This window comes from Balaenoptera physalus, assembly GCF_965194825.1.
Source record: "Balaenoptera physalus genome assembly, chromosome: 4".
Lineage (NCBI taxonomy): Eukaryota > Metazoa > Chordata > Mammalia > Artiodactyla > Balaenopteridae > Balaenoptera > Balaenoptera physalus.
The window spans coordinates 126,693,547-126,709,282 of NC_138891.1; the positions used below are offsets into that span (position 1 = coordinate 126,693,547).

General features: G+C 35.0%; 1 pseudogene across 1 annotated transcript; it reads left to right on the top strand.

Annotated features, from left to right (window-relative positions):
- The first annotated feature begins 559 nt into the window (after positions 1 to 559).
- On the top strand, positions 560 to 8,964 carry LOC309660124 (large ribosomal subunit protein eL39 pseudogene; annotated as a pseudogene). The gene has a single exon. The product of its transcript is annotated as a large ribosomal subunit protein eL39 pseudogene (transcript).
- Positions 8,965 to 15,736: the final 6,772 nt, after the last annotated feature.

Genomic DNA, 15,736 nt, shown 5'->3' on the forward strand with positions numbered 1-15,736 from the left:
CTCAAATGCATAGTCTACAATCCCTGCCTCTGCTTCTTCACCCACAAATACCTTTACATCTGACTTCTCTTTTAATAATATTTTGGATCATTTCTTTCAGACACGCAAAGTATGAGACTATTGGTGGGAGAAGGGCATATGTCGGGGGGGGTGGGAAATGTGTGTTTTCATACCTATGTGTGTTCTTTCTTATTCCTCATCCTCCCAGGTCTCTATAACATCTGATGTTGTGGCCTCTGCTTTAACGTTTAGATGTTACTTGTATTTTATGACACTGAACTTTTCTCTCTGCCTCTCTTATTCAGACTCAAAGTGAATAGATTGCCTTCAGTTGGCTCATTTTCTTGTTTCAATGATTTGTTCTTTTGTCGCTACGTCTATTATCATTTTAGGTTATCATTTGTAACTGGCTTGATTTATCTATAGCTTTTGTTCCTAATCATTAAAAGTGTCTAATTTGATTGTGAGATGCGTTCTGTTTGCCCATTTATCACTTCAGCCTCCTTCTGCTGATAGGTGACCCATATGTGGTTGGGTCATATTGCATGACCCATATTGCATCACCTTGCTCTTCTTATCTTGGTCTGAGGGTCCGCTGGGAGACATGACCCAGAACTGTTATAGCTCCGATCCTGAATTCTTTTTTCTCAGCTTTACTGAGGTATAACTGACAAAAAAATGTACGTATTTAAAGTGTAGAATGTGAGGATTTAATATATGTATATGCTGTGTAATATTTACCACAATCAAGTTAATTAACATATCTATCACATTGTGGGGGGGTGAAGACTCTTAAGCTCTACTTTTTTAGCAAATTTCAAGGATACAATACCAAATTCTGTGACCTCACATCCAGAATCCTGGGTCCAGGCCCTAGCAGAGGGCCCCAAATAATGCTTCTTACAGGTTTTTGATAACACACCTGGAGAATTGGTATGCATAGTATGACCGCCAAAATATTCCATTTCCTGTGTTATATGGAATCATGGATATTGCATTTTAATATACGTGGACTTGTAAAAGATTACATAAACTGTCCATTTAGCCTTTTGTTAATACAATAGAAAAATACATATATAAATATATATTTACTACATATTGACTGCAGAATTCTTGTAGAAACACAAAATCTTACTGCAATCTTAATGAGAAGCTACTGAGTCCAATTTTACAAAAGAGGAAGCATTTCCCAAGGTTCTACTCTGAGTTAATTTTCTACCTGAGACTTGCCTCTGTTTCATATGACTCAATTTCTTGTTCTCACTTCTAAACACAGTGGCTATCTTTAATATAAATATTGCAAGCTTTCTCAACGATACTTTTTATTACATTTTGAAATAATATGTTTCTTTCATGTAAAGATAGCATTGATATTTTAGCAAGCCAAAAGGAACTGCACTCAACACATGAATATTGACTCTGTACACCCTTTTTCAAAGTCATCTTTATTGAGGTATAATTTGGATACTATAAACAACACCTATTCTTAAAGAGATACAGCTTGGTGAATTTTAACAATTGTATACACCCATGTAATAGTTATTATCAGGGTACAGGACATTTCCATCCCACCCAGAAGTCGCCATGTACTCCTGTCATATTTAATTTAATCAAGAGATTTGTAGAAAAAAGAGGAAGAAAAATGTGGGAGGAAACTTATTCATTGCAAGAGCTAGTTGAGTCAGCATGCAATAAAAAAAAAAAATCACAAAAATTTATTGAGCTTCCACTGTGAGCCATACACTGTAGCTGAAGAAAAGACCAACAAATGAGCACAAAGTTTACCTGAGTATCTTAGCAATCAACAGAAAGAGGAAAATGTCATTATCTAACAATAGAGAATATACCAATTCGATGTGAAAAACAACTTTTTAAACCCCTCCCCTTTTGTTTTTCTGAGTGGTATCAGTCCCTAGGAACAAAGTAATAAATGATATGGTCAACAGCAAGTTTAATTGAAATGCAGACATACGGCTTTTTCATAAATGGTTTTTTGGTAAAATATTAGGACATAATTTTGGGAAACGTGAAGCAGAGGCATAAAAGGAATGTCCAGTCGTGTAGCCTACTTATCAAACTTCGTGGGGCTATGAATTGAGACAAGGACGAAGCATCATCTTGAGGTTGTTTCTTTTAAATGAAGTGTTGCCTCAGTTGGCTGTGTAACAGGGTGAGTTATGCACAACGTAGCATCCAGGTTGCGAGGTGTGTGGGCAGGACTCTTCCCCAACCTCCATGGATGTGGGCAGTGGAAATATCTGAAAGGAAAGACTTTTCTCAGAAAGCAATTGTGCGTGTGCTCACACATGTATCTACTTCCCAGGAGCAGAAACAAAATGCTGTCCCATAAAGCATGGAAGAGGTGCTTCTGACCTTCCTATGACTGATGCCGTTTTGAAGCAGAATGAATGTGTCTCAATGGGTGCTGGCGTGGAAGCCTGCAAGTCAGTGGCAAATGTTTGGTTCATTAAAGAAGGCTGGACATCCCATGGTCAAATTCAATTGTCTTGGCTTCCTGGGCATCTGCATTATTAGCAGTAGCCATCCATAGCCAGACAGTCACATGTGTTCATTGGGTCCAGAGTACCACAGGTAAATTGTGGTTTAGGTAAGAAAACCAGTCACTTTATATGTCCTTGAAAATTACTCCAGTTTACTATAAGAAATCCTGGTTAGCTATTAGGGAGATACTATCTGATTAGTAATGATACCAATGAGTTACAGTTAATAGAATTTTCACTGAAAATAGCCACTGACCTTGGATGCACTTAGTGGGTGGTAAAAGAGGGAACCACTGGCTTAAAAGCAACTATGTCTAAATAGATTGAAAAATATCTCTTGCACCCCCAGTGTTTGTCAGTCCACAGGAAAGAAATTAGACAATTTTTTCTTCGATTAAGTGGTTCCATGTTTTCATGTGTAATAAGTTCAAACATTAAAACAGTGATATAAACAATTTTTCTAGTTAAGGAGTCTTTTCAAGCAAAGAAATAGCAACATGCATAGTACCATAGGCAATAATATTACTTTCTTACACTTTTCCAAGTTAGAATAATCACAATAGAAATAACGTTTTGTGTTTCAGTATTTATGTTCTTAAAGTTGAAGCCTGATTAAGTCAGAAAATGAATCAAATTTGCAAATTATTTTCAGCTGTGCAATCTGGTTACTTAAGAGTCTATGAATAAACAAATCTGTGGCTCTACCTAAAACAGTAAATAAACTCTTGATATATTATGCTATTAAAACTGCAGTATGGAGAATAAAATCTAATCCTTAATATCAGACACTGAAACTCATAATAAAATAATTTTCTCCAGTAGCAATGTGGTTATAATTACAATAGTATTAATAACGCATGTTAACAGAAAAAGACTGTTCCCTAGCAGTGACCTCTACTTTAGGTTGGATGGAAATTTTTATGTCATTAAAAGGCAAATAATTCATTATTCAGATGAATAACATCAGAAATTCAAGTTGTAGAAAGATATTTTACTTAAAACTACTCACTTTTCCAACAACTAAGGATTAGTAAATTTTGGTATATCCATTTTGAAACATTATAAAATTAGAAATTATTGTTACAATATACACAAGTGTTAAGTGACTTGAGTAATGTTTATTCTTTCTTTTTAAATAAAAACAGCTGTCTCTGCTCTTCTCTGCCATCCTATGAGCAGTTGCATTTGTTCCTTGTCATGTCTTGTCATAAGACTCTCAGGATCAAGAGATTCCTAGCCAAGAAACGAAAGAAGAATTGTCCCATTCCCCAAGGGATTCAAATGAAAACTGGTAATAAAATCAGGTACAACTCCAAGAGAAGACAATGGAGAAGAACCAATCTGGGTCTATAAGGAGCCCTATGTGAGGTGGCACACATATTTATTCTGTGTCAGGGTCACTTAAGTCTTACCATACCACTCTGAAAACATCACTACTATCTGAACAGCTGGATGTGTTTTATTGGGAAAATGATTTTTCTCTTTGTGTCAGTGTTTCTACACTAGTGCTTTGGCTCAGTAATAAATATGTGAGAGCTTTGTTGGAAAAAATAAAAACAATATGAAAACTTTATATTAATAACAGCTAACTCTGGGAAAATTGGTATTTTTCTTTTCTTTTTTCTTTATGTTTGAACTCTACTAAAATAAACATGTATTATTAATATAGTCAAAATTAAACCTATCAGTATAATGTAAAAGTTAAATACTTCGTATTTTGTACATGCACGTTTATTCCAGTTTCCAATTTATCCATCACCTATTTCTTTTCAGAAATCATCTCTACATCTTTTAATCTGGAGATTACAATTTATATAGGACTGAACGTGCTGGGTCCCTGCAGAACGGTGCCCAGCTGAGGAGCACATGGCAGCAGAAATCTAGTGTGTGCTCTGCTAAAAATTTTGTGCAGCCACAGAGCTGTATCTACTCAAAGGGAGGTATGTGTGTTCGTGTGGGGAGAGGAGAGTTCTAGTTTGCTCAAAGGAGCAACACATGTTAGCCGGGGTCTTAAGAACAAATGAGTTTTCGGTGTGAAGTGATATTTTCTTTCCAAGCAATTTAAATAAAACTAGTTCTGTAATTCAGAAGCCCATTTTTGTACTAGAATTTCTCATTCTGGGGGTAAGGAGGAGGATTGCAAATGAAGAGAGTGGCTATCTATGGTGAGTTTCAGGTTGTTTGACCTCTGGGTATGATGTTAGGTGTCTATGATTAAAGGCATCAGATGGAGCAAAAAAAAAATTTTTTTTGAGTAATTTAGCCAACTGCACAGACAAGACTAACTTGTGTGCTTAACTCACAGAACCAAACTCTAAGAGAGTGATGGAAGGCACTTCAGAATGGGGCAAGTAGGGATGGGAGACAATCAGCAAAGACATAAAAGAAACACAGTCACCTAAAATCATACAAGTGTACAAAGCCTTAAAAAGTAGTTTTGTTACCCAGCCCAAGCTCGCTCTGCTCGCAGCAAGACAGGCCGATAAATCGGGAGATGAGTTTTTGGGGTAAGGAATAATGACTTTAATCGGAAAGCTAGCAGACTGAGAAGATGGCACACTAGCATCTGAAAAAGACCATCTTGTCCCAGTCTGAATTCAGGTTCCTTTTATACAGAGGAGAGGAAAGAGGGAGGGGCCACTGCTGTGCGGACCAATGTCTGAGCAGGGCTGCTATAGGTTGCATCTGCCCCGCCCCTCTTACAGTTTTAATTATACTTTGTGTTTACATAGAGGTGATGCTATTTGGAAGGAATTAATCTCTTTTTAAAGAATCCTACCTGCAGGGTTCAAAAATGTTTCTTCATATTGGCTAGCTTAAAATATAGAAAATAATATATACCTTTGATGACACATTTCAAAATATTTACATTTTCCAGATAATGACTGCAAATATTCAAAAAGAATATCATAAAATCCATTTGATAGGATATGAAATATAGAGACGCTTTGGGAATGAATAAAGTCAAACTATGTTTTTTCTTCCTATAACTCTTCACTGATTTGGGAAGATGTGGCTTCATAATACATATAAAAATTCAGTATAAAATATTTGCATTTTTTCTCCAATACAAAAAATAAAGATGTTTCCAATGGTTGGCTATTTGTTTTAACATATTTTCTGGGGGGGGAAAAGAACCCAGTTTTTTAAAAAACAACATTTAACGTAATGTACAGAATGTAAGGAAACTCAAACCTATGCCCATGCACAGCCATGGATTTAATGAAAATTATGTTTATAATGAGAATTATGTTAAATTATCTTCTTTATGTAAACTCTAACCAATATAACCTTTCTTAGTCATTTCTATGTTATCACAAGAATCCTTTCTTAATACTTTCAACCACAGCTTGATTGAAATTCTGAGATGGCAAGCAGGTAGCAACATGCTTGTTTTCAATTTGTCAACCTTATCCTGTTTCTCTTCAGAACTTTCAGTTATTACAAGCATTACACAAGATGTTAGATGCCACCAAAGAGTGTATTGTTGTCTTCACTTACTAAAGCAGCATCTTTACAGTAGGTATAAATAAAAATTGATTAGAAAGTGTTTTACTTACCATCTGGAAGTTCATATCTGTCTTCAATGAATAACCTTCACTGTTTGTAGACTAAAACATTCTGACGTTCTATGATAGTATTCAAAAGGCAAAACCTAGTTATGTTTTTCCTCTGACTGCATAAAACTCTTGCAGTTTTTATTTCAATCGACCCGTAAAGTGTATAAAAAGTGAAAATATTGCAATGAGGTTTAACAAGTTAGTGGTAAATTAATGCACTCTCTCCTCTATTAGGCAAATTTACAAGGCTATGGAACATTTACCACTCTCTCCTGGATAGCAGTTGACATTTCATATGCAGACGAATCAACAGCTTTAGTGAACTTTTGCCTAACCTATGCCTTAATATACATAGTAAGCAATGAAGATTTTCCAATTGCTTAAACAATCTGCACTCAGAGAAAAAGCCAATTCACTACATCATATGGAGCACCATTCCTACTCATGTCACTCAGCATGTTCCTACTCAAGGGTGAGCAAAGAAACTCTCATTTTGATTTTAAATTAACATGTTTAATGCATTCAATTAATTCTTCACATGAAAAGTGACTGTAAGATCCCAAGCAAACAAATGAGTATAGTTTTCCTGTCACAATTAATGGATAACACTTTCTCATCTTGCAATAGTTCCCATTCATTCTCATTAATTCTGGCTGTGTCAAAAGACAAGAATCATTTTCTAATTTTTTAGAAGTTGAAATCAGCCAAACAGAAGTTATTGTTATTGCAGAAGAATTCATTTTTTAGCTAAATCTATTTTTCTTCTGGTTTATAGATCTTGATGCAGGATCATCTTGCATCTGGGAATCAATTTGCCATTTTATTTCTAAGTTGCCAGAAGACCCATAACTTTAACATTTTCTGCATTAATTCTATACTTAATTACTTAAACTGTAAAGTCAATCTTTTAAGTTAGTTTAAACAGCTTGAAAGTGTAATAAAATAGTATATGTAGTGTGGAGGTAAGAGAAACTGGAAAGTGTCATTTTTTCAATAAAAGGTTAAAAAAAAAAAACAAAGGAAGGCAGAGAGAGAAGGAGGCAGGCATCATGCTCTTTCAATTCCATCCTCAGTAATAATGTTGTTTCGGTCACGGACCCCATTTGCAAATATAAAGTGAAAGACCCAATGCATATCCCCAATTCTTTTATCTGTTTGGCTTCATTCCTGTCTCACATCACATTTCCTTCTGCCCTTCATCACTGCAATAACTCTCTATTTTTCACCATTCCTCCCCCTTTCCCTCATTCTTGTTTCATAATTCTCCCAGATAGAAAACAGAGTGGAAAGCCTCCATATGTCACTTTGAATTTTTGACTGTCTTGTCAAACTCTATCACCATTTAATTAGAGAAAGAGAGGACAAGCAGAAAACAGCAACAAATGTTTAACAAAGTTCAGGAAAGTCGATGAGAGAAAACTCCCTGTTTTCAAAGCAGACCAAGGAAAGTGTTATTTTCCCAGAAGTCAAGCTAACACACAAAGCTTGAAAAATAAAAATCATATTTCACATTGTGTTAAATTGTTGGTATTGTTCATATGGGTTGAGTCATATGGACTCTGTATTTCCCTATGTTTACTATTGGCTTGATTTTCCTCACCATTAATAAAAATAAAATTTAGAAGTTCATACCAAATAACAATAATGAACTAAATTAAGAACAAAAGAGAATTACTTGGAATTACTAGCTATTGTATAATGAGTTCACATATTTTTTAAAGCAAGACCAAAAAAAGAATACAAACAAAATCCACCTTTTTTAAAATTTGAGATATTCTCTGATTCTAAACTTTCCCAACACTGAAATGGTGATTTCTAAGAAACATTTTTAAAAGCCCATATCTTACAATATTTAACACAATGAAAATCCAGTCATAATGTATCTCATAGCTTGAAAAACACTTTGCTATTCCTTTGGGCATTTAGGCAAAGAGAAATGAAAACCAAGGGAAAAGAGTTGATGTGATGTACCAGAATGCATTATCAACACAGGGTCAGGAAGTAAGAGCTGAACTCTGACAAGGGCACACCCTTAAGGAAAGGCAGCCACCAGTGGGAAGTCCCATAGACAGTGAGGATTTGTCAGGAAGGACAGGATCCAAGGGTTACAGCTGAAAATGCTCAAAGAAAAATTCAGGGACAGAGTTGTCAGCAGCCCCAACTAAAAGCCAAGTTTCCTCATGTGTGAGTGAAGCTTGGTAATAGGGAAGCTAAAGGAGTCTGTATTTGAAGCAAAAGGCCAGCAGATAGGAACACTTTGAGATGGGTTTTATTTTCTAGAAGAAAGGTGAGAACAAGCAAGGCAGAATTCTCGTGCTCTGAGAAGAGCCAGAAAAAAATATATAAATACATATATATACGTACTTAATTTTTTACTGAAATTGGAATTAGGTATGATGACCCCTTTGAATGTCTGACTGCCTGATCAAACTATACCACAATCTAACTGAAGAAAGAGAAGACTGGAGAAAAGGAGGAAATATTCAAAAGTTCAATCAAAGTTAACCTGAACAACAGTCCCTGCACATTAGAACCAGGGCATGTGATAAATAGTGATAAATATTAACAGGATAGGAAAAATGCAGAAAGGAGTGCTGAGAGTGAGCTTCAGTTTCAGAGAATACAGGAGGAATACCAAGTCTTAAATCAAGGATGATCACTATTACAGTCTATTCAAGTAAGTCTCTGATACCAAACTCCCCTCACCATTGAGTCAGAAGTCTGTGGTTGCATACAAATTCCTGCCTACAATTATCTGGGTACTGGGTGGGCAAAGCTTAACAGAGATCACTGGGCACTTTTATTCTTTGACTACAACTATCTTTTTCAGAAGTGAATAAGTCTATATACAGAATATCCCTGAAATAAGGATCTGATCAAGACTAACATCATCCATAAGTCAAGATATAAGGCTAAAATTTCATTTGTGCCTCTTATTCTCTTCCTGGTAGCTTTGTGGATGCCTAAAGATTGTGACTATTCAATGTCCTACTTTTGCACAAAGGAATAAATCAAAGATGGAAACACAAAATGCAGCAGGATCCTTGTTTCTGAAGGCATCGTGTCTTACTTCCATCTACTTTCTCGTAATTTGTAAAGCCTTGATAATATTATGTCAACCACCTTCTGTATTGGAGGAAAAGAACAATATTTCTAAGAAAAGAATGACAAAGATAAAATGAGAATTCTTAAGTTGTAATTCCAATGGGATATTTTTAAGAATTAGCCAATTTTCATCACATCCAGATCTAACTTCTTCTAAAACACTACAATTTTTGGTAAAAAGCAATTATTCAGTGTAAAGAGGATTTCCCACAATTTGTGAAATTGGGTTCATTTCACTGCAAATGATAGAAACCCTGACTGAAGTTGTCTTAAGCAAAAAGTAGTTTATTGATTTGTGTTACTGGCTGAATACTAATAATATATTCGGGCTCTGGTTTCTTACATTTTCTTGGGCAACCTCAGCATTACTCCTCAACCTCAGAAAGATCCTTCCCTTGTGGTTACATGGTAGCAGCCCATTAATTTCTAACCAACAGATAAGAAGGAAATTTCTTTCTGAGTGTTCCTATATAGGTCATACGATTCATACTTAAAGCTTAGTTTTGGTCATCTGCCCATCTCTAAGCAAAATGGTTTTGGCCTAAGTCACTTTTCCAAACTTTGAAGATGAGAGTGGAGCCCCAGCTAGCCTACATAGAATGATGGATAGGGAAATCCCTGAAGCTAATTTTAGGGGTTGTTAAGGTAACAAAAAAAGATATCACTTATTTATAATCACTAAATAATTCTGTTGAGGGCAAAACCAGAGGAGAAGTAAAATACTTAGTTCTAACTATGTAAAAATTACCAACATTTTAGATAATTTTTATCTAATTCTTTTATATTAATAATCAAAGATAACCCAAATATCAACTAAAATACTCATTTCACTTTGAAGTGGTTTTCAAAATTCTTAAATATCAGATTGCAACTTTTAATAAATGCACAAAGATTTACCCACTTTCATTACCACTTTTACACTGTATGTTTAATGCAGTACGTGGTCTAGGGATCAATAGGGAACATTGTTCATTTGTTGCTTTCATCTTGTTTATAAACTATACGCTAATGTATATTCACGCCAGTATCTGTATTCAGACATGGTGAGGAGAATCAGAAAGAAAGAAACCAGTATGGCATAGCTTTCATTTGAGCATCTAAAACTAAACCTAGGTTGGTACTCTAGGCATGTAGGAAACATTCACCTGCATTTCCATCATACAAGAAGCACTTGTGTCATTTGGAGAGACTGAGTTGGATGCTTAGGCATGTCTACAATTAAGCAGCAATGACTCTAGTTTGGGATAATTTTCAAGCCTGCTAGCTACATAGGACACTTGTCAATTTTTAAATTAGCAGTCAATCAGTCCTATACTCTTTCTCTTTTTAGTAACCTGTTTTGTTCCCTGGTTACGTTCCTGGAATGTACAAGCAGGAAGAAGGAACTTCCCACTTGCCTATGCCTCTGCATACGAAAAGTTGTCTCCTCTCAGGCACAATAATCTTCAGAGTATGCAAACAATAATTTAACATTTTTCCAATAGCACAAACATAACACCCTGAAGAGAAGTGACATTAAAATATAAGGTGAAATTGTATCATTTTAAAAGCACTCATTACTGGATAGGCCTGGAAGTCCCTGCATTCACTCCATTGCTTTATTTATTATAGATGCTCTGTGCAGAGCTTTAAAATATAAAATAAAATGACACAGCTGAAAATGTAAGAAATCAATCATTAACTCATTCAACATGTGAAGTACACTTTATACAGATATATATAGATATGTATATAAACACAGACACATACATACAACACACATATTGAATTCCATTTTCTCTCCATGATCACTATAGTATATATATATTTTTAAAAAGTAACTGAAAATACCCATCCCCAAATATTAAAATTCTCCAGATTAAAAAATAATAATAAGGGCTTCCCTGGTGGCACACTGGTTAAGAGTCTGCCTGCCAATGCAGGGGACACAGGTCCAGGAAGGTCCCACATGCGGCGGAGCAACTAAGCCCGTGGGCCACAACTACTGAGCCTGCGCTCTAGAGCTCGCGTACCACAACTACTGAGCCCGTGTGCCACAACTATTGAAGCCCGTGCGCCTAGAGCCCATGCTCCACAACAAGAGAAGCCACCGCAATGAGAAGCCCGTGCACCACAACGAAGAGTAGCCCCCGCTCGTCGCAACTAGAGAAAGCCTGCGCACAGCAACGAAGACCCAACGCAGCCAAAAATAAATAAATTGAATAAATAAATTTTAAAATAATAATAATAATTTTTAAAAAACATATATAAAAACACAACTATATATACATGCATATACAGGCATATATATAACTATATGCTATATATATACAGTATATAGTGTATATAGTATATATATAGTGTATATGTATGTGTATAAAATTTAGTTTCTCTTATGTGCATGCCAATACATAACATTCCTAGTAAATCAATTACAGGTTAACTTGACTTTTCCATTTTTATTTGTTTTAGATCAAATGGCTACTTTAGCTAAACAGAAAATATTCCATACTAGACTGCTTTTGGTACCCACATGAATTTAGCCATTTATTCCAACTAGATATGTCCTGTCTAAATATGATTGCTTTTTATAGGAAGTATGCTCTGATTTTAAATGTTTTCATACCACACAAGCTAAAAGCCACTTACATTCATTAATTCCATTTTTAATAGCTTTATTGAGATATAATTCACATGCCATACAATTCATCCATTTAAGGTGTACAGTTCAATGGTTTTTAGTGTATTAACATAGTTAATACATAGTTTTGTATGTGCATATGTTTTTATTTCTCTTGATATATACCTAGGAGTGGAATTGCTGGTTCATATGGTAACTCCGTACTTAACATTCTGAGGATCTTCTAAACTGTTTTCCAAAGACGCTGTGCTATTTTACATTCCTACCAGCAGTGTATGAGGGCTGTGATTTCTCCACATTCTCACCAACAATTATAATCTGTCATTTTTGTTATAGCCATCCTACTTGGTGTGAAGTAGTATCTTATTGTGCTTTTTTTGCATTTCTCTGATGGCTAAAGACATTGAGCATCTTTTCATGTGTTTACTGGCCATTTGTATCTATTCTTTGAAGGAATATTTATCCACATCGTTTGTCCATTTTTAATTGAGTAATTTTCCTTTTTATTGTTGCTTTGTAAGAGTTCTTTACATATTCTAGATACAAGTCCTCTATCAAACATATGATCTGCAAATATTTTCTCTCATTCTGTGGACTTTTTAATTTCTTCACAGTATCCTTTGAAGTACAAAATTAATTTTTATAAAATCTAATTATTTCTTTTTTCTTCTATTGTTTGCACTTTTGATGTCCTATTTAAGAAACCATTGACTAATTCAAAATCACAAAGATTTATGCCTATGTTTTCTCCTAAGAGTTTTATAGTTTTAGTTCTTACACCTAGTTCTTTGATCCATTTTTATTTAACTTACATATATGATATCAAGTAGGGTTTCAACTTGATTATTTTGTGTATGGATATCCAGTTGTCCCAGGACCATTTGTTAAAAGACTATTCTTTCCCCCACTGAAGGATCTTGGCATTGTTGTAAAAAATTAGTTGGGCATAAATGTGAGGGTTTATTCTGGACTCTCAATTCTGTTTTAATGTTCTGTATATCTATCCTTATGCCAGTCTTGATTACTATAGCTTTGTTGTAAGCTTTAAAGTCTGAAAGTGTGAGTCTCTACATTTGTTATTTTTGTTTGAAGATCATTTTGGCTATTCTAGATCCCTTGAATTTCCATATGAATTTTAGGAGCAGTTTGTAATTTTCTGCAAAGTAGCTAGCTGTAATTTTGAAAAGGATTGCATTGAATCTGTAGATGAATTTGGGAATATTGCCAAATATTGCCATCTTAACAATATTAAGACTTCCAATCCATGAAAAATAGAATGTTTTTCCATTTATTGTTTTCTGTTAACTATGCTATACAGTATTTAGAGCATAAGTTTTGTATTTCTTTTGTTTAATTTTGATGTGTGTACTATTCTTTTTGATACCATTATAAATAAAACTGTTTTCTTAATTTCATTTTTGGAATCTTCTTTGCAAATATATAGAGATACAATTTTTCAATATATTGATCTTGAATCCTGCAAACTTGCTGAACTTTATTAGTTCTAATAGTTTTTTTAGTGAATTCCTTAGGATTTTCTATAATAAGATCATGCCATCTGCAAATAAGGATAGTTTTAATTCTTCCTTTCCAATCTGTCTGCCTTTATTTTTCCCATTTTATTGCCTAATTATCCTACCTAGAACCCCCAATACAATGTTGAATAGAAGTGGTGAGAGTGGACATCCTTGTCTTGCTCTGGATCTTAGGAAAAAGCATTTAGTCTTTCACCATTAAGTGTAATGTTGCCTGTAGGGTTTTTGTAGGTGTCCTTTGCCAAGTTGAGGAAGCTCATTAATTCTTAATGAAGGTAAAATATATGCTAAGGGACAAGGGTCCAGCTGGTAGCTCTCTAGTTCAAATGACAGAATAAGTGAACCAATGTATCCTAAATCTAACAAAGTTGAGATTTTTCTTCACATGTACTCAGTGAAACCTCACACTGTGTCTCATGTCTTAACAGACAAATAAAACAACTCTCAGGAAATTTGTGTAACTCACCCCAAATCATGAACACTATAGCAATGCCAGGATTTGACCCAAAGGCACTCAGGGTCCAGGAAAAACACAGACTAGTATGAAATAGTGATATTAGGCTTGGCTAAAAATGCTTTTGGTGAAAAAAGCTGAAAGGATTCTTCCTACTGAACCAGACAATTTAAAGATAATTGGCTCCTTTTGCTATTGTTCTTTCAGGACCCTGAACTTTTTTCCACTAAACCACAACTTTCTTAAAATACAGCTTTAACTTACACTACTGTTATAGTATAGATATGCAAAATTTTTTAATCAACTGCTTCATGTCGTTCTGCTCCAAACAAACAGTGATATTCAGTTGTGGGTTTAATAGACAAAAATATATGTTTTCTACAAAAAAAAAATAAAAAATTTACTTACAATGATATGTTCTTTAACAGTTGTTGTTTTTTTCTTTTTTCTCCTCTAGTTAGAAGATAGAATTAATCTTAGGAGTTCTGGCAATTTCTGAGCATTATTAACACACACACACATCTAGTTATTTGACAATGGTCTTCTTGAATTCAGATACACTTTCAGACAGAAGACAGTGCTGAAAACTATTTTGGGGGAAAAAATGAGTTTCCTCCTATTAAAAGGATAATTTTAAGTCAGTGCATTTAAAGCCATGCTATTATGGGCATCTTTAAAAAGTGGGAGAATGTAATCTAAGGCCAGAGCTGATAAATTGGAGGGTCGTCTGTCTGATAGGGCAAATAGAATTTTTTCAAAATTGAATTTGGAAAATGAGCAAAATATTTGGAATTCAGCTCCATCTAAAGGTGACAAATATTCTCCAAAGGAATAACTGCAAATAGAGGGAAGGAAAGGCAATCTGCTTGTGCTCATTTTTAGCTGCCAGCTCATTATGCTGCATGACAAAATCACATGGAGATTTCAATCTGGCATACACACTCACTCTGTATTTGGCAGTGTGTCCCTTGCCAGGAGTTTTCTGAGCAGAATTCTGATGTGATGGGGCTTCCTTACTACCATGTAACACAAAAGGGAAGAAAAGAAAGAGAGAGAGAGAGAGGGAGGGAAAGGAAGAAAGAAAGGGAAAGAGAGAGAAAGGAAGGAAAAGAAAGAAAGAAAGAGAGAAAGAAAGAGAGAGAGCGAGAAAGAAAGAGAGAGAGAGAAAGAAAGAAAGAAAGAGGAAGGAGGGAGGGAAGGAGGGAGGGAGGGAGGAAGAAAAATATATAGAGAGAGATATAATATTTCACCGTGAGTGGGTATCACCACACTAAATGAGACGTTGGCACCCCAATATCTGATAAGACTACAAATATATCTCAGAATTCACTTCTTTATACTTTCAATTTCTATTGACTAAGCGGCAAAACATCACTTAAAACACACATTTCAGGAAACAAACTTTGATTTATGTTCTTGAAATTACATTTCATTTCTATCTCTTAAATCGAGTTTTGAGTTACTTTCTTAAGTTTACCCTGCACTGAGCATCCATCATATTCTCTCAGAGCTACATCCACAGTCTTTTATGGTGATTCAAAATGACTAGCAAAAACCTCCCACGTATTGACTCTGTTTAACCAATATTAAGGGCATATTCAGGGAATCGGTCAATTTCCAGTTGATGTATGTCTAGAAAATATGAAACACTTTCTTTTCCTTACTTCTCAGAATTGAATACTACAGGATAGCTCTTGTGAGAAAAGCATAAATCATAATTATTATATAGAAAGACTAGCACAGGGCACCATATGGGACATAATTCCAAGTATTGGGAATTTTCTGCTAGCTGTGAGGAAATTCCAGAGCTAAATGTAATACCCAGGGTAACTGGGCCTCAACTCACATGGTTACAGTACCTGTACCTAGATGGAGTCAGATATGTCATAGACGATAAATAAACGTTTGTTGAATTGAGCTGAAGTAGCTCAGGGTTACTTCCTTCCCTTTCTCTGGTGATT